At 42.5% G+C, this 23291-nt stretch overlaps 1 protein-coding gene across 10 annotated transcripts in view; it reads right to left on the bottom strand.

Annotated features, from left to right (window-relative positions):
• SGMS1 (sphingomyelin synthase 1) overlaps positions 1-23291 on the bottom strand; it is a 97444-nt gene that overhangs the window by 54764 nt on the left and 19389 nt on the right. For 8 of the 10 annotated variants that reach the window (XM_064464555.1, XM_064464563.1, XM_064464557.1 and 5 more), the window contains exon 2: positions 14483-14601. The gene's annotated coding sequence lies outside the window, so the exon portion shown is untranslated. Of the gene's footprint in view, positions 1-363; positions 533-644; positions 744-14482; positions 14602-23291 lie in introns of those variants that run through there. The other 2 variants (XM_064464561.1, XM_064464560.1) reach the window with 2 other exon arrangements.

Genomic DNA, 23291 nt, shown 5'->3' with positions numbered 1-23291 from the left:
TAAAAGATAGGCCAAGTGCTTTTTCTGCTCAAGTAATTTATGCTTAAATCATCATAATCTATGCAGAAAATGCAGGGGAAAAAAACGTCAAGTATGACTTAATAAACTCTTGCTGATTCCTACTACAAACAGGCTTGCCTTTTTCCTGTAATTACAGAAGAAGGATTTTTTTCCCCCCACCACTTTCAGTTGCCACAAGAAGCCTATTGTTTGGATTTAACCATGCAGCGCTCTTGATGCAAACACATAGCTCACGTTAGCACTGCACGTAACCAAGAATCAAACAGAAGGCAATTCAGTCCCCTTACAGTAAGAGCAGTGCTTTGTAATAAATACCTGTTCAGAGCAAACAGAGATACATACCCAGCTTTGGCACAGCTACAGAAGACAGTGCCTGTGCATACCAGCGAAGTCTTGCGATACCTCCAAACACCCAGGTGCCTGTACGGATGTTGTATATCAGATGACAGCTTAGCAGCCAGTTAAAAGCAAACATAGTGCAGGTCAATTGCCCCAAATCCAGGAAGCCAAAAATTGCTTGACTACATCTCTATGCCTCCCCACGCAAACACCACAGTTGCAATCCTCTCTCATCCAAAAATCAGTTGGACACACCAAAATGAGTAACCTCTGCGTACTGGTACCTTAACTCTGGAAACTCCAGCTCTGTCCCTCCGCTAAGGGAACTGAAATGCTGCAGGCTCACTTGTAGCTGTGGCAACAGCAAATGCAAATCCTGCCACGCTGCAAAACTTCACCACAGTCTCCTCCGGCACATGTGAACTACATGGGAGCAAAACCACCCTTCCCTGCCCCCCACCCCCACCCCAAGAATAAATCAGGTTTCTGAAACCTGTTCCCTCCCCTAAAGAAGGGGGGGAGGGGGGAATCAGCAGGGCAAAGTTTAGCCAGACTGACTTTGCTTTAGCAGGATTATTTGTACTAGCTGTGCTTGAAGGCACTTAGAAAAAGTGCCCAGAAGAGTTTGGAAACAGAGTACTCATGTACAACTGCAAAGACTATACCCACTGTTTAAATTAGGCGAGGAGCTACTGTATTTGCAGCCTTGATCTTCAGGCTGACCAAATCGTACCACTACTGCTTTAATACAACAAAGCTAGGAGTGGATATTTAGGCATAGAATAGAAAATGAGTTTAAGTGACATTTTTAAAAAATAATCAGATTTCTAAAGAATATCAGCATACCTGAATGCAAAGATAAGCTCTCCCAAGAGCTCGTCTCAGGAGATATATCAGACATTTCTAATTGAGGTGCAGCCAGGAACTGCGTATAACAATCAGAGGTTAAAAAACTACTGGGGTGGGGGTGGGGGGAAGAGGAGAAAAGAAGAAAAAAAAGCATCACCTAACAAGTCTCCAGCAGCAAAGCCTGTGTGAACTGCAACACCTGAATTGCAAATTTAGCTTTGGTGAGAATTTTGCCTCTCAGCCCAACCGATGCTTGCAGGATATCTACTTGTGGTTTGCAAAAACTTCTCAGACAAGCTTCAATATTCCAAATGGCAAACAAAGAATAAAAGCCCCAACTGATGCTTCCTGCATGTTGAGAAGTTAGGGTGGGAGCTTCTAGTCTACTTGGTTTGGTGAGGGTATTGGTTTTTTGGGGGGTGGAGGTTTTGTGTGTGTGTGTTTTGTTGTGGGGGGTTTTGTTTCTTGTTTTTGTGGCTTTTTGTTTGGTTTAATTTGGGGGGGGAGGTGTTGGGTTTTTGTGGGTTTTTTGTTTGATTTTTTTTAATAAAGGACAGCTTGGGTTACCCTCTGCAAATAGTTTGAGTGAAAATACTACATCCTAACTTTCATCTATTTGTGAGCAAAGCAAAACTAATCCCCCAGTCAGGTTATTCTATCTGGTAGCGAAGCAAATGAGCTAAAAACAAAGGAAAGGGAGAGTTACCATGGGATACCAAGATGCATCACTTCTCTTGGCACCACGTGACGTATCTCAGCCATGAGTGAAGAACTCAGCAGATGGGATAGGAAAAAAAAAAAAAATGTAAAAAGGTCTCTAGATTATAGCAAAGTGTAGGCTTTTATATCCAATTTGCTAACTGCTTATGAGTATGGAAATGCAGGCAAGCAATATTTATCTATAAACCAAACTATCTGCCTGTAAGTCTTTTGCCATTGTGCAATAAATGTATGCTTTCCCTTCCAACAGTCATCATCTACAATTTTTGGCTCCTTACAATAAATTTAGTCCAAGCACGTTCAGAAATACTACCCTATTTTCAGTAAGAGCCACCGCTTACCTTTCAGAGGCAGCAGAGCAGGTCAGTAGTTTCCACCTTGCTCATAAATACAGAGGCAGCCACTTCACAGCAATAGACACAAGCCGTCAGAGTTGAAGAAAGATCAGAAGAGGAATAAATCACTTTGAATTTACTCTCAAAGTTATCATGGAGGTCACCCAATCCATGTCTTGGAATGGAGCCCACTGAACCAAGACTCTCTTTTCATTTTCAAGGTATCACTGTTCAGCAGCGCACCGCTGTGAAGCTGCCCTGTGTGTGTCGCGCGTGAGCTGACCCCACCACACGCTTACCTATACTTTGATTTTTACCCCACTCAGTCCAGTATAAGTTTTTGAACATCTCCTGCTCCAAGTGTTTCTTCTCTACACAAAATCATACAGCGGTTCAATGTTTGATTTCCACCACCACCACCTTTTCACAGCTGGCAATTTCTTTCTAGCATGTCAAAACAGCTCTGATTCGAAGGACATTATTCCACCTCCATCCTTCTCCACCTCCCAAGGCCTCCTAATACCCACATGCTGCTGAGCACCAAAATCTACAGGGAAATTCGGTCCTTTCATACACCAGCCAAGCAAACCACCTCTCTGTAGTGAAGGTTGATGTACAGTGTGAGAACCTTCACCCTGCAAGCGGCCCCAGTAACTTACATGGTGCAATCCCAGAGTTTCAGCTCTACCCAAAACTTCATGTCACACTGGAAAATGAGCTTGCAGGAAATACTGAAGCCTGTCTGTCTCCAATGCATCACAGTAACCCGATCAGTATCCCAGACACCAGCTGGCAAGTTGCCACTCCAACCTACCCAGCCATTAGCACTCTCCTATTAGTCCAGATTGCAAAACTTTGGTAAAGTAACAAAGCAAATCATCCAAGACAACTGCTGCTATAATCTGCTCTTAAACACCAACTTTTTATCACCTGAATCGTTTGCCATTATGTGCCTGTTTCCCATTAGCTACCAAAAATATGAAATACAGAAGCCAAGAAATCCCACATTTAATCTGCTACTCCAACTTGTAGCCCCTACGTGAGTACACATCTATATGACAGGGCATTTGAAAACAACCAAGTATTATTTATTACTTACTTATAAAATGAAGTTTCACATTTCTGCAACAAGTTTAACACAGATGGTGTCACCTTCTTCAAAACACTGCTTTAATAACCATTCCCTGAGCCAGGAGATGCTGTCTTTAATAGCCATGGCTAGGTTGTATCCAGCCTCCTTTGAATCTCCTACCTTCAGAAATATTCTGCAGCAGGGAATACCACGGCATAACTGTGTACCACCAAAAGAAAAACAACATTACCGGAAGAAAAAAAAAAACTTTCCCTTGTTTTAGGCTTGTTGCTTCCTTGTTTTATTTGACACTATTTTTTTTGAATGGGGAGAGCCTGGATACAGGCATCCTCTGCTCACGCTTTGCATAACATTCCTCTTCTCACTTCCTCCGCTCACGATCATTTCTCCTCCATGCAGAAGAGTCAAAGTTTATTACCCTCCTGTGCCTTCGATTACCTGCATAATCCTTTGCTGAACCTTCTTCTTTTTGGACATGGAGGACCAGCTGGCATTCGAGACATGGAGTTTCATTTTTGGTTGTTTGGTTGGGGTGGGGTTTTTTGTGGTGTGTTTTGTGGTTTGTTTTGGGTTTGTTTGTTTTTTTTTTTTACAGTAGCTTGTTGTTACTCTGCTCCCCCCCAATAACATTCACTACTTCGATGCACTGAAAATAGCTGTAAAGTCAATCTCCAAATTCAGAAAAAAAGCCTCCAAAGAGCAGAACCCCCAAAACTAATGTTTTTGCATCATGCCAGTGTTGGACAAACACATATTAGGTTTTAAAGACAGGAAAGGGCCTTGGAAGTGCAGGAATCTCAGTCTTTCACAATGGCTACTTCCAAAACTTCATTTCAACCAGAGCAGCTGAGCAAGGCATTAATCACATCCCTGTCTGTGCTTGAGGAAGCCTTCCTCCATCCTCTCACTTCCCTCTGCAAAAGCACTCACCTTCTGCCACGCAGGCACAGCTTGGGAACCACCTGTTTCTTTTCTATGTCCCAGCCCAGGGTTCGCCATGCTTTTCCAAAGCACCCCCAACCCTCGTTTCTACTCAGAGAGGCAGAGCAGCATCCCCTTGCCTTGGACATATAATTGATCCCCACTCTGCACCGCTGCTCGGGCCTGCTCTAAGAGCTGCTCAGCACACAACACATCTGATGGCACCTCATCACAGCAAGTCCTGGAGAAGAAGGAGCAAAAGTACCAGTGCCCTGCTGGTGCTGATGCCAAAAGACAGGGAGGAAGGGGACAGAAGGAGACAGGAGCATGGATCTCACATCCAGAGCTGGCAAGCCTGAATTCAGAACCCACGGGCTCCATATGAAACAAGTAGAACATCCATCTCCAGATGCTTGGGCTTTGAAAATACATAAGTAAATAATATATATACACACACACTTTGGTACCTTTATTTATTATTTCCTGATGCAGTACCAGCAAAATGACTTCTAGCAAGGTGCACAGGGGAAAAAAAAAAACCACCTGCTTTTTTATTAGTAACCTATTACTGGTTTACAATGTCATTGACCTTGCACCACGTACCAGATTCCTTCCTGACACCTCACCAATGCTTGACACATGCTTGTTTCCTTTCTTCATGTGGAAACAGAGTACCCAACACTGTGTCATTAATAATCACAATAACAAAGGGCAGAACTGTATCCTAAAATTCCTGCCCGGTACTAAGATGATTTCCCACCCCCCAGTTTTCAACTCCTCAAACTCCTCCCAACACAGGCTGACAATACAGACTTGCTTTAAAGTGTACATTTTCACTCCACCCCAAATTACCACTGGCTGAACAGAAGAATTTTCCAGCTACAACTGAAGAATCACTGCAGAAACATTAAGAAAATATCCTTAGGCAGGCATTTTACTGACAATGGGATTACAAAGGTACAGAGAAAGAACTTCAGATTTAGCATGAGTTTTGCAGGGATGATACATCTCATACAAGCAAGCAGCAGCAGGACGCAGACAAAAATTTGCTCTTTATGTAAGTTCACTTAAAGAAACAATCTTCTAAGTCTTTAGACTCACCCACTGGAAGACTGTGGGGTAAAAATAAAGCTGTTCTTGGGACAACCTGCCAGGTACTCCTACTACACAGTTTTGGATGCTGGTTGGAATACACAGGAAGGATGGACTAATTTTGCTTGTGATAACCGGGTTTTCACTCAGGTGAGCATCCAACACCCCACACCTTGAGAAGAAAGAAAATCAGCAGGTCCAGGAACAGGCTTTCTTGGGTACTCCACCTAGAATTCCAGTTTTCAAAAGAGTTCTCACTTGTAAAATTCAAGTTACACGAATGTGATCTGTGAAACAGCACTCCTTTGCTGGAGGCTACTCCCCAGGCATTCAGGTTGTTCAATGCTCTGTTCCCTTCTTTCTTCCAGTGAGCCACTCCTTTCTAGATCATTTCTCCATCCAGTTTTCATCCTGTACAGGGACACCCTTCTGCCAACCCAGTATGCACTCCTAAACAGAGACACATGCCCACTCGCATGAGATTCTGACACAGAGATCTCCTTACAACAAGGTATCAAATCTTGCAATACCCATGCAACCTTGTCCAACTGTTCACCAAATGGATCACCATCCTGAAAGGTCTCGGCTGTTTCACCAGTATCTAATGTGTATCTTTTGGTGCAAGAGTTCATGCTGCCTCTTTCGAATAGTAAGATTTCAGCTGCCAGCATCACTTTCCTCCAATGTCCACTTCTCATCCGCATGAAATTAAGCCAAATGAGGGTGAGGACAGGAAAAGAGTAATAAGACAGTTTGCAAAGGTGGGTATTAAAGGATATGCAATCATTCTCCAAAGCGGCAGACAGAAAAGCCACGGATGGTAGGGTGTTACCACATGGTCACTGACCCTCCACTCCCCCTTGAAACCGATGCCATGAAAAGCCAAAATGAGGACTCAATAGTCTGAACGACTATTAAGCAGGTATTCTTTATTGCAGCGCTAGGCGCACGGGGATCACTCCTAATATACACGCCCACACAGCATTAGTTGCATAATTTATACAAGATCGATATACATATTCACTAGTTTTCTGAGAAAAGACATACATATTCATTATTTACCAAGAACTCTATCACATGCAAATGTCCTTTGCGCATGCCTGTTGGTGGTGTCTCTGGGTGGTCGTCAGGGGTCTCTGGATGAAGGCTATATTCTTCCTCACTGTGTCCACTAGTTAACTTTTGCTTTCGCACAAACTCAGGTCTGAGATTACATATATATCGTCCTTGAGGGATAGTCTGTTCCGGTTTAGTGTTTCGCTCTGCAGTTCCATGTCTTTATGGTTCTGTACATCTGCTTCTTCTAAGATCAAATGTTGTCCTTGTAAATTTGTTTAGGCGCTTCTTGTCTTGAAGCCTTTCTGACTCCCCCAAAGCAACAAGTGTTAGTCATAACAGTTCTAACTATCAAAAATCTCCCTTATCCTGAATTCCTCCTGTACACTTTTTGTTCCAAGCTCAGCTCTACCCACATTTTCATCTCAGCCTCTGGGCCTCCCTACTGCCATTGCAGATACTCAAGACGACAACTGAAAATCCAGTAAAACTACACCATGGTTGTTTTTCCCCTTCAGAGGGGGACAAATTTGCAGAAAACTGACTGATGTGCCAGAAACTGCAGAGTGGAGCTCCTTTTTCTTGCTTTCACCCTGACACACGTGGTACATAATGTTACAGGAGCAATAGGCTGACAGCTTGGTGCCAGGCCAGCAGTGGTACCTCACACCATGCTCAGAGGGTGGCACTTCTCTTGAAACACTGTTTTTAGGACAACCATACATCATGCCAAACTACAGAGCACCCAACTACACCTATTTAAGACTGGTCAACTCACAGCACTGCAGGTATCATGTCATCATAAGATGATCAACACAAGAGCTCTTGAATTAGCAACTTGTAACAGCAACCCTGTGTTTGGTCTCCCTGGAATTTTAAGATGACAAGCCCAGAAATCATTAATTTAAGAGGTAAAGTTTTGATTTTGGTCTGAACTAGAAGTTAGTAATACTCATTGCACAGGGGAAGGAGGCTCAGAATAAAGTTTCCTAATTAAGGCACTGCTTTACAGTGGAGACATACAAATAATGACCATCTGCTGGTGCCCCCTTGACTTTTGGCTAAGCAATGCTGTGTGCAAACAGTGGCGCATTTGAGTTGTGAAGCTGAGTACACAATGTATTTCCCCCTACGCACAGAAATAAGCTCACTTTCATACTGGCTGCTTCAGCTGTGTAAATAAGAGCTAAAATACTGCCTTATATATATTCTGTAAAACTAAATCCTGCCGAATGTAGCCAAGAGTCACAAAAATTTTAAGCTCTTTATCCTGGTGGTACTCCTTTATCTCATAATTTTAAGATAGCATTCACCATAGATAACATCATTAAAATTTGATGAGGGAGCTGTCTATTCATCATAAAACAGAGTTTCTCAACAGAATGCTTTGAGAAAATCTAGAGGGAGTGGGCAAAGTCAGTGTATTTTCATGCACCACTTGCAGTTTTGTGATTATAATATTTGTGATTAAGTATCTCAGGATCCTGCATGGAATTTACCAGTGCAACCATTGCTCTAAAACCAGAGCAAGTCAATGCACTTAAAGAATCCAGCCTTGGCTCCATGATGTTAACACCTTGCTAACAAGTCTGACACCTAACCAGTAGGTGATACTTCAGAGCTAGCAGTGATTTCAGGCCAGAGCTGTCCTGCTTCGATAGATGCACACTACTCCTTCGGGGTTATGAACAGAAAGCTAACACGTTGGCTTTGAGCAGCCAAGATCCTCACAAAGTACAAACACAACCTTGTGCTGGACATTACTGGAGTATGAGAAAAGTCATTAGGGAAATAGCAGCTACGACATAGCTACTTGCCTTATCTGCTTTGTAAACAGCTTTTAAACTGCCAGGTACAGCTATGATTAAGGAGCAGCTGGAGATGCGAAGAGACATCCTCATAACTGCTGACAGGTAAGTTTATTTGAGCTTCAGCACAAGCATTTAAAGATGAAAAAGCACAATGAGGATGCTGAAAGACAACTGACAGCTTGAGGAATACACACCAGTTTTCAAATAATCTCTGTGATCTAGGGAAATGTATGATCACAGCATTCACTGGGAATTAGATCATCCATTTAGCAGCAAGTTTGCCAGATCAACTGTCTGGGGACTTTAAACAGGATCAGTAAAAACTGTCATTGCAAACTGGAGGCAGTACCTTTGCATTCTTGGTATTCAGCTGCCTTCCCAGAGAAACTTCACTAAAGACCAAAACTCAGGGTAAAAATAAAACATCAAGAGGAAGAGCAAGTCAAGTGCTACAGTTGGTTCCAGGAGACACGCATGCTGTCCCTGTCTATGCCCAGACCTGTTAGCCTACCTCTGCCTTGCCTACAGTGTTTGATTTCGCATCTGCTGCTGGCAAGATTATTATTTTGGGGGCTGACAAAGTTTGACAAACCAGTACTATGGCAAGGCGGATATGCTATCAGCCATAGACCATGCAGATCTTTGGCAGGGGCAGACACAAGTAGCTGCATCAGGCTGAGGGCATCAGTCTAATTTGGACCAGCAACAACATTCACGAAACATCTGAAGCAACCTTGTAAGCACAGTTAACATATCTTAATAACAAAAACAGCATTCGTGCAAAGCATGTTCCTTACCTTTTCTGCCACTCACCTCTCAAGATGTGCCAGATAGCTCAGGGGCTCCCAAGGCTATATTTACACAAGCTTTCCACAACATTATTAGTAAAGCTTGGGGGACATCACAATGCATCAGTGTCTGGAGACACCTGCAATGAAGCTCCACAATGCAGAAAAGAACAGGGAGGACCCTAAAGGTAGGAACATGCTCTAGACAAGATGATATTTAAGCCTGCTTACATGTAACCTAGATGCACACATGATTTGAACAGTTGGGACAGTCACAGAGGACTCTGACAGAGCAGACATCCACTGTTGGGACTGTAAAGTCCCTCACCATTTTAATAACAAATGCTCTACCCATCCTTTGCTTCGTGTTTATCACCACAGAGCAAAAATATATTAGATGTAACATTTCACCTCCCTAAGTAAGTAGTACACGGAAATCTGTCAAAACAGTTGCTCACAGCCTTTCAACTATTCACTGGAAACAAGGACATCAGAGGAAGGTGGAACACAGGCCAGGGAAAAAAAAAACGCTTTTGTTTTAATATATCTTGAAAACAAATCTATGAGAACAGAGAAAAACATTTAACAAATGAACTGAAAAAAGCATCTTGTGCAAGAATCTGCAAGAATCCCAATAACCATATCACCTGTGGAATAATAAAACTGCAAAACCATGGAATAATTTTAAACAACTATGGCTGTCATTAAAATAATGAACGAATTAGGCAATACTTATCCAATAAGAGAGAGCTATTTAATAGGGTTTAATTCAACATGGGAACATAGCCTGTTGGATCCATCTAACGACCAAAGTTGGGGGAAAAATAACTGATTAATGCAGGTTCCCAAAAGGTACAAAAACCAGAAGTATCACCCTCAGAGGCTATGTCTCCTGGGTTGCAGTCTAAGAGGATGTCCAGATTCATTAAATGCTTCAGCACCTTTTGAATACAGGTTTGCTGAATGCAAAGAACACAGACATAAACCAGCAAGAAAAACAAGATTAGAGATCAGCAAGATGGCATTCCCCTTGTGAATCCAAATAAATAAGACATTTTAAACTATTTCCAGCATGACTTCAGCACAAAGTGACACTTGCACTTCAACATAATAGCTGATGTTTTAACTGCATGCTAAGAGCTACAGGAACAGTCACTCACAGCAGCCCTGAGTTTACCACTGGCTGTTCAGCCTTCAAAGGAAACAAAAAAAAAAATTGCAAAGGAGCCCTGCCTTACTTCAAAGCAGTAACTGCCTTTCAGATAAAAACTGTATTATTTACATTCATTCTTCAAGCACTTGAACCCAAGCAGAGCATGCTAGTTGCTATCAAAAGGTCTGGTACTTGTAGGTGCCCTGTCCCATACCAGATGTCTCAGGTAGATGATGTGATACTTGAAAGGAGCTGGGATGGCATTAGCCCTCAAGCTTTAACTGAAACCTCACGTACACGAGAGCCAAGTAGTAAAAATTAATGCAAAGCAAAAAGGAACACAAGCAAAGGGGGTGCAAAGCAAGATGGAAACCCCATTTTCTCTTTGAACACAAGCAAAAACTGCTGAGCACACCCTTATTGGAAATCCTATTACTTGGGCCCATAAACTATGAATCAATCTCAAGGTCAGTCAGTGCCAGCCTCAGGACACAGGAACAGTCATTTGCTAATTCTGCTGACAAACAAACAAATCTGTAGAAGGAAGATTCCCTCTTTGGATTAAGGATTCAGCAGCAGCAGGTACAACCTATTTTCATTAACTGCAGCCATTTCCTGCTAGCACTTGCTTTGCCTTTTCCAAGAAACAGGGGAGCAGCTACTTGTCTCAGGGAAAATGAAATAGGAGACAAGTGCAAAACTACCAACAGCAACCTGCTTTAGGCTACCCACTTACCAAGAACCAGCCAAGCTATTTAATAAGCAGGAATGGCTAGGAAATCTACCAGAGACAAATCTGATCGATCCGAACAAACTGATCCCAGGGAACATGCAATGTCTGCTCCAGAATTCAATTAAATCTTCGGCTTTGGATAAGTGCCTGAGATGTTACACCATCACTTCCCTCCCTGGACTCCTCACTCCTCTCTCGGTACACGATTGCTCCATTAACATGGGGGGAAGCAGCAGCAGCACATCAGACCACAGACCGGATTCAGTTACTCCCAGGGGACTGCATGGATTCACTCTTTATCCTCCCCACTTCTATAGCACAACCTGTAGACTGTGTTTGTACCAAAACCACCTATTCAGATCCTACAACATCCACTTGCAATTCCCACTTCTACAGGCAGCTCACATGCATCTGGAAAATGTCAGGGTGGAGGGGGAGATTAGCAGGGAGGGGTCAAACAGGAGCTGAGAAGGATGCCTACGCTTCCCCAGAGAGTAAGGGTAAAACCAGCAGCAGGTTGGCCAGGTGTTGCTGTAAAAGGTGTTGCCTATTGCGTGCAGGTGAATAAAGGCAGCACTGGGCTTTAACCTGCCAAATCACCTCCTCAGTCAGTCATCCGCAACTTCAAACGTGGGCAGTCCTAGCAACAAAGGTATTACTTAAAAAGTCAGTGTCACAACGAGCTCATGTCCTATAGAGGACGCAGAAAAACTCTAAATTCACATTCAGTTACATACATGATTAATAGATTTCCCCAAAGGTGCTTTTACACATACAAGACAACACCCAGAAGCCAGTCACCGCTTTTAATGGAGATCCTCTCCCATGCATTTGGCATTTCACAGGGTGGTGGTGTTGGGTTTTTGCAGGTTTTTTTAAACACCTGCTCTAGCCAACTGTTGCCCATTTAGTTGGGAAATCTGATGGCTGAAAATCTCAGTGACTGTTAAACTACTGAGTAGTCTGCACTGGATTTTAATTTTAACCATTCCAAGCCCTCGCTGTATTCAAACACATTTATTTCCGAACAAGCAACTTAGGCAAAAATATTTTTTAAAGATTCCGCGTTTGCTGAGGCTCTGTTCCCATGGAGTTAAATTTGATAGATGTAAGCATACCTGGCAGTAACAAGCTTAAACAAAAGTTATTAAAAGATAAAGAAATTGAATGCCATCCATAAACCACTGCTTTACATGACACTGTTGCCTTTAAATAGCCACTGCTACACTGCCATTATACAGCAATCAGTGTGTTTGCTTTGCTCTCTGAGTCCAGAGAGCTGCCATCGTCAGAATCATTAAGTGCTATATAAAAGTAACATCGTGTTTCTCTTTCAAAGCCAATGAAGTCTGAATTTAAAAGAGAATTCAGCAAGCAGCTATACCAAGCACATACAGTGCCAAGTTGGAAGATGAGTATATTTATATAACAAAAGGCTTCCTGGATTATTTTAAGGCTTAAGTTCTGCAAAGCTAACAATTAAGGAAAGGGATGTTTTCCCTTTGTTTAAAAAAACCAAAAACAATACTTGTACAAAAAAACTGAAACCACAACACATCCATTTAAGACAGAGCAGACAGTAGTATCTTGATCCTCCACTATATTAGAGCCCTAGATTTCAGCAACAAGTCATCCATATGCTTTGTGACCCCAGGAGTTTGGATCATATGTTGCCACACACTGAGACAAATACACAAAAAACAGAGGTCCCAGATACCAAGCTATCTGCAGGTAATGTCTCCACATAAATTACAAGGTATGCCATACGCCCAACAGTATTTGGTTTGAATCTTTTTCATTTAGCATGGAACAAAGCAGCCCTGCACCTCTTGCACTGTACCTGCTGATGTTCAACCCCAATTAAATCTGCATTAAACTTTAAGTAATAGACTACTACGTTATTGATAACCTCTGTGTATTGGACCCAGGGGAAACAAAAGTTGAATCAATACAGTGACATAAGCTTCTGGCGTCTGGTGAAAGTGTCTTCCACTCTTAATATTCATAGAGTTGAAGGAGAATGGAGAAAATAGGAGTTTTTCATGACTGATGAAAACAAGCCTAGACATTACAGTTTGACCAGAACAACAATCACATAGATGCCAGCTTTCAGAAAGCAGCAACTGCAAAATTAACATCTGCTCATAACAATTCACCTTACATGTGGCACGCACACACACACAAAAGATCAGTTCCCTGAATTTCAGCAGCATTGATGTTTAGTCACGGTATTTTTCTCAATATTTCTGACTATCGATGATTTTTTTTTTTATAGTATCTGTGAAAGTGCTACTCAACACCTTAATTGTGCAACACTTGAGATTTAGAGGCATGCAGTACTGTGACACCTGTAGGAAAGCGGCTAAAACCAACTTTCCCCAAACCACATTTGCTCAGGGCATCCGCAGGAAGAATTATAACTGCATTAGAAAGAATCACAACTGAAAGCTGCTTTTCTGTTCTCTCCCTCATCATGACCTCTCAGAATCACCCAGTTTAGCCTCACTAATACTCAAGAACACTGAGGAAAAGGCAGCAGCTTTCCCAACTAAGAACGGAAGGCAGGAAAGACTTGGCTCATTCACTGTGCTAGTCACTCAGGTTACACACAAACAAATAACAATTTTAAAAACAGACTCTCTTAAAATCTCTAGCCCAATAGCTCCGCTTTTATTTTCTGTTCTTATGACACCTCCCCCTCTAGCTTTGAAATCAGGCATGGAGCTTTCCAGCACAGACCAAACCCAACAAAACCACAAAAATCTTTAAAAATGCCTTTTAGCAAACCCTTGCCCAGCTTCGAAGGATTATTAAAACACAAAAACATAACTACAAGCAGCAAGAAAGGGCATACGCCCCATTTATTTTCTCCTTGCAGGTCCTTCATCTACATCAAAGCCAGGACTGGGAACAGAAACCAGATATTCCAGCCACCAGTCTGGTTGTCTACCCAATATTTCACTCCAGTTTCTACAGCCAGAAGGGCAAAGATCTTGTAAGTAGAAAAGATGTAGGTTGTATGTAAATGCTCCAAAACTTCAAGTTTTGCTCTTAGTTATCCTTGCCTGGAAGCAGGAAAAAGGACCGATCTAAGTGATCTTTCGGTTGCCTCTTCCTAAAAACATCCAATGTAGTACTGGAGTTAGACCATGTAAATTGTTTTTCTTGAATGAAGAGAGTGCCAGGCTGGCACAAGCAACAGCTAAGCTAACAGAAAATGGAGGGGATCATCATATTCTCTACTAAACCATGCTTTTAAATGAAAGCCTCACTTAAAGAAACCAGCAGTACAGGTGCCAAAAGAAATGGTGCCACGCAGCTGTAGGACATTAAGCCAGACTATGCTAATACACAAGTGAGGACCACTGACTGCTGCCAGTGCTGAATACTGCCATTGGCAAACACGCAAAAAATGATTAATCCAAAGCAAAATGGATATCTGCCCATGCAAGTCCAAAACACAAACTTATCCAAATTCAGGTCACATTTAATATCAGTTTACAGTAAACTAAGTATTGAAAAAACATACCACTCAAACACACGATTGAAAATGCAAAATTAATTTACTTACCTGAAATTGCTTCTCTACCCAGAGCGCTCGATTCATCAGGTTAAAAGCTCACTATGAATACGAGAGTCAAAGCTCAGAAGACCTGCTGCTGGCTGCTTCTCACGTAGTCAGAAGAGTCACTATTAAAAAAAAACAACACACACTATTATATATTAAGAAGCAGAGCTAACAGCAAGCCTTCTATTAAAATATTAGGAGTTATTACAGTGTGAAGATAACCTCAAGGTCTACCAATAACTGGGATATACAGAAAAGACTGTGCTAACATGGACAGCTGCATTTTAAGAATAGTATTTCCAAAGGACACGGAAAGAGACAAGATCCCTGTATCAAAATAAGGCCTATAAGCAGCTTTCATTGGATCTGAAGGAGGCCTGGAGTGCTTCTTCATCCACTTTGTGGCATTCCATGGAGAGCAGATCCACTACTTTCCACATGCACCAGCCTTCCTGCAGGAGCGTATCTTGGATGTACGCTCATTTTCCTCCCAGCCTGCACCAGGCAAGAGCTGTTTTGGATGAGACCACCACTCCCAGAACAGCACAGGAAACAGAACTGCCAGAAATGGGCCAGTGACCACCTGGTTTGGGCCAGGGGCACCATAGACCAGAAGCTGTCTACTCCCAGCATCATGGGAATCTGTCATACCAGTTCCAGCAATGCCCAGAGCACCTTTTCTGTAACTAAAAGAGCAAGCAGGCAGAACAACCCTTGGGATACATATTGCTGCTTGGAGCACACACTAAAGAAGTAAATCTCAATGTTTTCTTTGAATGGAGTGAGTAAAGTCATCCAGGCTCTGAACCAGGCACCACACAGGATAACAGGTTTTGCTGACTAATAAGCTGATGCAGGGGGAGCAAAAGAGAAAGGCTGAAAGCCTTTTCTGCCAGTCTTCAAGATAAACAAGATCACTTACAAGACAGAGGAAACACTTGCAACGAAGCAAAACCAAAACGTAAAAATCTAAATGCATGTGACCAAAATCCTCAAGAGGCAGCACCCAGGTAACAGGCTTCTCTCCATCCCTGTTACCTACCTTTTGCAAAGCCAAATGTTAGAGCTGGCAGTGGTAGACAAACCACTCAGCCCCACAGCTGGGAAGCAAACAGAGTCTTCATCCAACCCCCCCAGCTTAAGGGAGACAAAGTCACAGGGGAGATTCAGAAGAGAACCAGCCTCTTCACATGGGGCTCTGCAAGGCTATTTCAATTAAACTTTCAGATAAGGGAAAACCAGATTGTCTCCCTGGTCCATTCACATTACTTAGAAAACTGCAATTCATATATTTCCATTCAAATACTAGTTGGGGGGTGGGGGAGTAAAATTCTGCTTGCTGAAGCAGAAACAAATCCAAGTAACTGGCTACTGGGAAGCAAGCAGCCTGTGGCACGGCAATTCTGCTTTCTTGGACTCCTACTTAGCTACGTTTAGGATTACTTGCAAATTTGCATTTGGGTTTTACACTGCATTCTTGCCCCATGACAGTGCTTCAGGGAGGGCGCCATGAGGCACCCCCGCCTCCAAACACCCACCCAGAGCCTCCAGCAGCCAGAAGACTCCTCTACGTAACAGGCAGGAAGTCAAATGGCTTTTGTCCATCTGGATAGAGCATGGTGTGCTGCCAGTGTCAGAGCTGCTCCTGCCCTGTTTGCTGTAGGATTGTTGTAATAAGAGCTAATGTTTACAAAACATAGGACGAGTTATCCATCCCATGAACACTCACCAGCACATCTTCAGTTAGGAGGAAGGCCCTGTTTCCATGAGTAACTGCACCCTTATCTCGTAAGAACAGCCATCCTCCCAAACAGATCATGCTATCTCTGCTCACAGGCACTCACTCATCTGCTAAGCTTTACAAAGCCGAAACAGCCACCCGTCTGCTGGAAGCAGCATCCCCATGACCCACAAGAAAGCTAACCTCCCTACCCCTCCCCACATCCATAGGGAAAGCTCCAAACTCTGCATATCCAGTCTTCTATGAAGGGACAGATCCCTCCCTGATCCAAGAGACGACAGAGCATAAACTGGCACTCAAATGTAAACACACATTTTCAATGAGCAAGTCATGAATCAGCATGTGCTGCTGAGCACTACAAGTGCTCCCAAGATACTCGATAACAGCTGTAGCCTCTTCTTCTCCAGTATAAATCCATACAGACCCTGTAAGTACACATTTTCTGCCATACAAAGAATTATTTCTGAGCCAGTCAGAAGAAAGTAGAAGCAATTCACACCAACAGTTAGCTTCATTTACTACCAAAGTTACACTGATAGCAGAACTGTACAGCAAGGTTTGATTAGAGCTCATTCCCATCTTTCTTGAGGCACACGTGGACCTTCATGGTATTTTTTGGAAAACTCCAACATTTTTTAATGTACTTTTCAGAAAATAAAAGGTCTGTCTTACCTAAATCAATTAGCCTGTATACCAAACTCCTCCATCCTCTGCTCCTTCCCCCACAGGAAAGCCCTTCCATTTGCACAACAGTGGCTCCTGCTCCGCTGGGGTACAGGCTGCCAAGTTCAGGGCCCATTCTCATTAAATTGCATTTTAATATCTTCACGGAAGTAGTTCAATTTCTAGAGTTGCTAAGCAATAGCAAGCCATAACAGCACAAGAGAAGCCCACTTCTATTTTAGTATATAACACGACAACATTCAGCTCTGCCTGTGGTACCACTTGCTCTAACATCCACAGCATTTCTATAATGCAGAAGCACCTGAGAAGCAATTCTGATGGTTTTGATGCTATAAAGATTAATTTCTGAAGTTACTTGCTGGTCTTGTTCTCCTTATCACAAGATGGCTAAGAACTACCAGTCATTCTCAACAGCACCCAAACACTCTCTCACCACTAGCTTATTCAGAATACACGCTCCATTTTACACCTCCTGACCTGATACATCGTAACCAGCACAGTCTCAAGCTTAGAATAGGCTTAGAGTTGATGCCCCATCTCTGACCGATGCATTTAAATAGACTACAGCTTGCGGAAACCTGCAGGATTTCCAGAAAGAGCAAATAAGTAAAAACGTCTCCTTGTGCTGTGCATCAGCTGTGCCTGCAAAGCACAGACATGAAGCTTTGGAGTTAAGGATTCTCCTCTTCCTCTTTTCCTCCCCACTTAACACATATATGCAAGCAGCGTCATTACAAAAGGAGCAAGAGCAGGCTGGTGTCTTACTTTCTTAACCAACATAAGGGGATCAGGCATCTCTGCAAAGGCTGGATTAACCAGCCACCGACTGCTACTTAGAAAAGGCACCTCCATGATTAGAGCAGCATTTTCATTTTACATCCTAGCACAGGAAGGCAGGCATATTTCCACATTTCACTGGTGTCTTTGCTTCTCTTTTGCCAGACAGGCTAAAGCACTCCTTAAAATACACTGGAGAAATTCAGTCTAAATAGATCACTCGCTTGAGTTCGCCAGCTCAGTATGCTTGTGGATTACAGAAGACAAATTAATTGATTTAAAAGACAACATAAGGGATTTTGAGAGAATGTTTAGCCTACATCCAAGATGTCATTTTAATCCTCCTCACAGCTAATTTTTTGACCATAGGAAGCCAGTAAAGTTTGTGGTGCCACTCTTACACAGAAGACATCTCCAAAGGCATGCTAATCACTGAACTATTTTGCAAATTGCTCCTAATCTACAGTTGTTTGCCTCTGCAGGAAAAGTGTGGAGACAATAAAGTCATAGAGCTAATGGTAATGTAGGCTCACTCCCAATGAAAGGGTATGCAAGAAAGGAATGATCCTCATTTGTTTTATGTAGACAGATCTGCAGTAGGGAACTATTATCTAAATACTACTTCCCCCCATACCCAGCTTTTGCTATTATATTTTAAGGTAACTTCCCTTTTACATTTTTGTCTTCTAAGCAGAAGATTTTTAGCTCCCAATTCCATATTAGGAAGATTTAGAGAAAATTCCCCCCTGCCAGACACACCACATATTTAATCAGTGCTTGGTGAAGCACTAAGGTTGGCAGCCCAGAAACATCCCCTTCACCTTTCTTCTATGGAAAGATGGTAGCAAAACAGCTCACACACTGCAAACTCACTCATTCCTGATGTCCCAAAGCCCTGAGAAAACTGTTGGTATGACTGGCAGCAACATCATTATGTGAATTAGCAAGATTTATTCATGGGATTACCTTTGTTTAGTTTTTCCAGCCTCCCAAGCAGGGGACTGGGAACAAAACTGATGGGAAGAAGCTCAGAAGACTTCAGTAACAAATGAGAGATACCGTTTGCAACAAGCAACTACTAAAATTTGTTGTTTTGTCATGGAAGTACACAACTGTGCTCAGTCTCATACCTAAGACATCTGTGTACTTTCTGCACTAGCTGGTACAAAGCCAGCCATACACCACCAAGTCTTGATTTCCATTTTATGCTGTAAATAAGGTAAAGTATAATTTTTGGAAGCATGGGGGAGGAAAAGGACTGCATGAGCACCAGTTAAGAAAACAAACTTTTGAGGTCTCTTACTAAATAACTGTGGCAGAGAGAGGAGGAAATATAACAAAGGGGGAATTCGCGTCCATTAATAACCAGACCCAAGACCCCCTTTTGCCTGTTGCCTGGATTTATTTTTAGGTCCTGTCATAACAGATCTAACACACAAATATGCAAGAAATAGTCATCCCATTAACCAAAGATGGCCTCTTTTCCTTTTTCCAAAATAATCATTCCCCTCTCATGCCTCCTCCCTACATTCTTGTTGTTCAGCCTTCCAAAAAACACCTCACACAACACACTCCTTTCCACAAATCTGGCCTCAACATTGCTGTGAGTCTCCTTATCACTCAGGTGCCAACTGCCCCACAGACACGTGGAAATCTCTACACTAGGTGGATGCCAGGACACTGAGAATTTACTTGGTACATACTGATATTTTCAACTGTCCCCACAGGGTGAGAAGCTCAAAATTTCCCGGATTCACCTGAAAACACTTTGAAGATAAAAAGGTAACACTAGTTCAAAAAAGCAAGTTATTGTTAGGTTGGAAGACATTAATAAAATGAAACACAGTGCAACTAACTCATAGTTAGGTCATTTTGAGGATATTCGCAGTCAGACCTATCTAGATAATTTCCCCAGGTTATAAAAACCTGAGGTCTGATTATTCAGACAGATCATATTTTCTGGATCACTATTTGGATGACATTTCCACTACATACAGCTCCCACTAGCAGTCCACTTAGCAGATACACACACACGTCTCTATTAAAAGGACTTTCCTGAAAGGTTCAGCTTGATAATAATTTCAAGGTATACTGTTACAAAATCTTTTTGAATGCAATGCTGTCTGCTGCAATACCTGCTTCTGAAACACACGCTCCTTGATTACTGGCAAACCCACCAAGGGTTTCCTCAACTTGCAATCAGTAAACCTACTTATAAAAGGTCACATGCCTCTTCCCGAAAAGCAACTAGAAAATGACAAGCCTTCCCTTGAGCTCGTGACCTTTTGTATGTGAGTTCATTATGCAAACATGTTAGAGATAAGGAATGCCGGTTAGGAGTTATGGACCTCACTGCTGCTCTTGGAACAGACAATAACATGAGTGAAGTTTCCTGCCTTCTGCCACCACTTGGAACTACTTCAAATTGCTTATGGTACTGCTTATTTTTACCAATCAAACAGTTGTTTGGCATCTTATGGATCATTTTCCATTGATTGGTACCTATTCTGGCTTACAGGAGCTGGAGGAGAATGAGACAAAAGCTAAGGACTCCGTGACAAGCATGGTCTACATGCTTCTGCTAAAGAGATGGAGACAGAAATGGTTCACCTTGGCCTGCAAGCAACATCACATGTCAGAATTCACATTATATTTAAATACATGACTTCACACCCAAAAGCTTTCCTGTTATCTACTGACTCAGGAACAAACCACAGCATTTTAACTTAGTCCTTCCCATGTTGCAACTACTTTGAAACAACAGGCCCTTAGACATATTCCACCTTTGTAAGCATCTTTAAAAAGTAACAGCTGGTGCAAAGCTATTACAAAGCGACAGATCGGAATAACTGGTTTGGCAAAAGAAGGCGAATGCTTCACTGACCAGAGAGTTGAGAAATTGTATTTCTCATACTTAGATTTTTCAGCTTTTAATATGGGAACAATACAAGTTTGAGACTTCACTAGTTGGACAATATAGTACCTGCAGAGTAGTGGTGACGATGGCTTGGGAAGAAAGGGGGACCAGGCTGGATGCTGGCACATTTACGTGCTGATCTCAAAAGAAGGATGGGCAGAATGAAGAGACAGGGTCACAGGCAGACTGTACAGTCTGGAGAGATTGAGGCAAATAAGCAGGGCACAACACCACATCTGTTGTGTGTTTTTTCAGCTCCAGCAGGGCTAAGAGCATTAGTTCAGATTCACTTCTGGAACATGATCCTCCGCTGGTGACTGAATGCCTCCTTTGTCAGCCACCCTGCGTCACAGGCACACAGCAGCTCACTCTGGCCTCGCTGCTCCTCTGAGGACATGCAGTGCATTGCATGGAGTGCATCAAATTCCAGAAGTACCAGTGGATGCCAACATTTCTCCTGGGCAGAGAGGTCAGGGGATACTTAGCAGGCCAGCTGGAGAGGCGTGCTGCCAAGTTTGGTGTTTGTTGCTCAAGCTTTGCAAGTAAGCTAAAAACAACCTGCTTCATGAAGCACACCAAGACCTCCAATGAAGTGGAAATTAAAAAAAAAAACACACCCACCCTAAATACGTTCTCTGCTCATCTGGCAAATACATTCACAATGTGCCCAAGCAGCTTTCCCTGCATTACTGCAGCAGTTAAAGACCTTTTGAGTATACAAAAATGTGCTGTTAGCAACACTGAAATTTATGAAGAAAGCTTCTTTAAGCCTCTTGAAGCTCTTGAAATTTCATGCCATACTTTGTACGTGGGTCTCCTCTAAACCAAAGATTTGCAAGATAATTATACTGATATCAGAACTGCCACATTATGCAATGCTTGGACAACTGTCCCATTTTAACCTCCTTTTCAATTCACCTTAGTGCCCAGGAAAACTTAATCAAAGAAGGACTGTAAAATGGAAAAACAGAAAGTATCTTTCTTGCAGCACCTCTGGGCTGAAGCCAGCATACCCAAGATCAGTGACTATTATTTTTCGTAGAGGTCCCCTGCAGTGGTGCCATTACACAACTAAAAGTTTGGCATTTGCATCCATTATTACAACCCTTAAATTCAGTCACCCCAAGCTTCATGGCTTTGATTTTAATAACACCATAAAAAAAAAAAAAAAACAAACAAAAAAACCACACAACACCATCCAAAACAACCCCACACCTGATAGCTGTTCTGCTACATCAGCTGAATCAACATGTAAGAGCAGCTAAACATCATGCTCTCTGTCAGATAATGCTCTGCCTGAGGCTTTGACTAACTCCAGCTCCAGGAGCCTCCTGAGCCTGTATTTAGTAACCCTCGGGGAGTCCCTCATCCAAATATCTGCCCAGCACCCTGCCACGATCCCATTTAAACTCTTTGCACCCATATCATTATCTGGCAAGGAGTCCAACACATCTGTCACTGTGTGGAGAGGGGAGTCTACATGCTGCTGCCCGTTCCTTGCAATCCCAGTTACTGCTGCATCCCATGCCCACACAGATGGGCTGGAAAGAAATCCTTGTTTGTGGCTTCCAGGCTACTTACAGATTCAAGCAGGTATGTTTACACTACTATCTAACTTTTAAGTTGTCACAAACTGTCAGGTTTCCTCCCTCAGCTCTTTCTCATAAACAGAAGCCAGGTGAAAATCCACAGGTTGAGAACACTCTTCTCTAAGAACACGTGGGAAATGTTTTAGAAAACCTTTACTGTGAAATAACAAATGCCAGAAGTGTGCCTTTCCTCTGCATGAAAACTTATACAGAAATAGACTTTATCTCAATAGGTTCCTCCATGATTCCTAAGATGCTGTACTAAGATTTTAAGCATGAAAAGTGACAGAAATACTGATTTTTACATTCTTTCTTGTGAGGCATCATTTCTGGCAAAGCCAAAGTATCTCAATATCCCAAAAAGCTGATCCCTTTGGCCTCTAATGCTGCTGGCAATGTTCAACAAATGTCAACAACATGCTTCATATTTCCTTCAGTATTTAAACAGCCTACAGAATAAGAGGACTGAGCAGCAACCATTCCAAGAGATGACAGAGCTGAGCATGGCATTGCCTGAACGACAAATGACAACGCCACTGGCTAACAGCAGGAGAATGCACACCTGCTCGTGTCAACGTTAAACCATACGTACCAGATCCGCTTACCAACTGCATTTCTGCCATCACTTGCGGTCTGTTTTTCTGCAGTGGAACCTGATTGGGCTGGTGTTAAGCCAACAATCCTCAAATGCATTTCTAGCTGCTCCTACTTACTACATGGTAATATTCAGTGACAATTTTGGGGAAAAAAACTACTGTAAACTGTTCCATAAATAAAAATGAATCCAGTTATGATGCCAGTCATTTTTCATACAATAAATGGTTTGAAGTGTGACACACTGATCAAAATTAATATTTAGATAAGACATGTTGCCCAGCTAGATCCCACTCCTGGCCCTCAACCAAGTCAGAGGTCCTTGTTCACACTGCAACATTCACGGTGGCTGCATTCCAATCTGAGGGTGAAAAGGTTGCCTGAAAGCAGTTTATACAGTATGTGAAGTGCTTCATTTATCCAAAAATATTTGAGCTCCAAGAAATAAAGCAAGACAGATCTCAGCATTTGCACAGTAGAGAACTGCAACTCCCACAGATACTGCCAGAA

This window comes from Phalacrocorax carbo, chromosome 13 (assembly GCF_963921805.1).
Source record: "Phalacrocorax carbo chromosome 13, bPhaCar2.1, whole genome shotgun sequence".
Taxonomy (NCBI): Eukaryota; Metazoa; Chordata; class Aves; order Suliformes; family Phalacrocoracidae; genus Phalacrocorax; species Phalacrocorax carbo.
The sequence above is the reverse complement of the archived record's forward strand: the minus strand, read 5'-3'. Positions and strand labels throughout refer to the sequence as shown.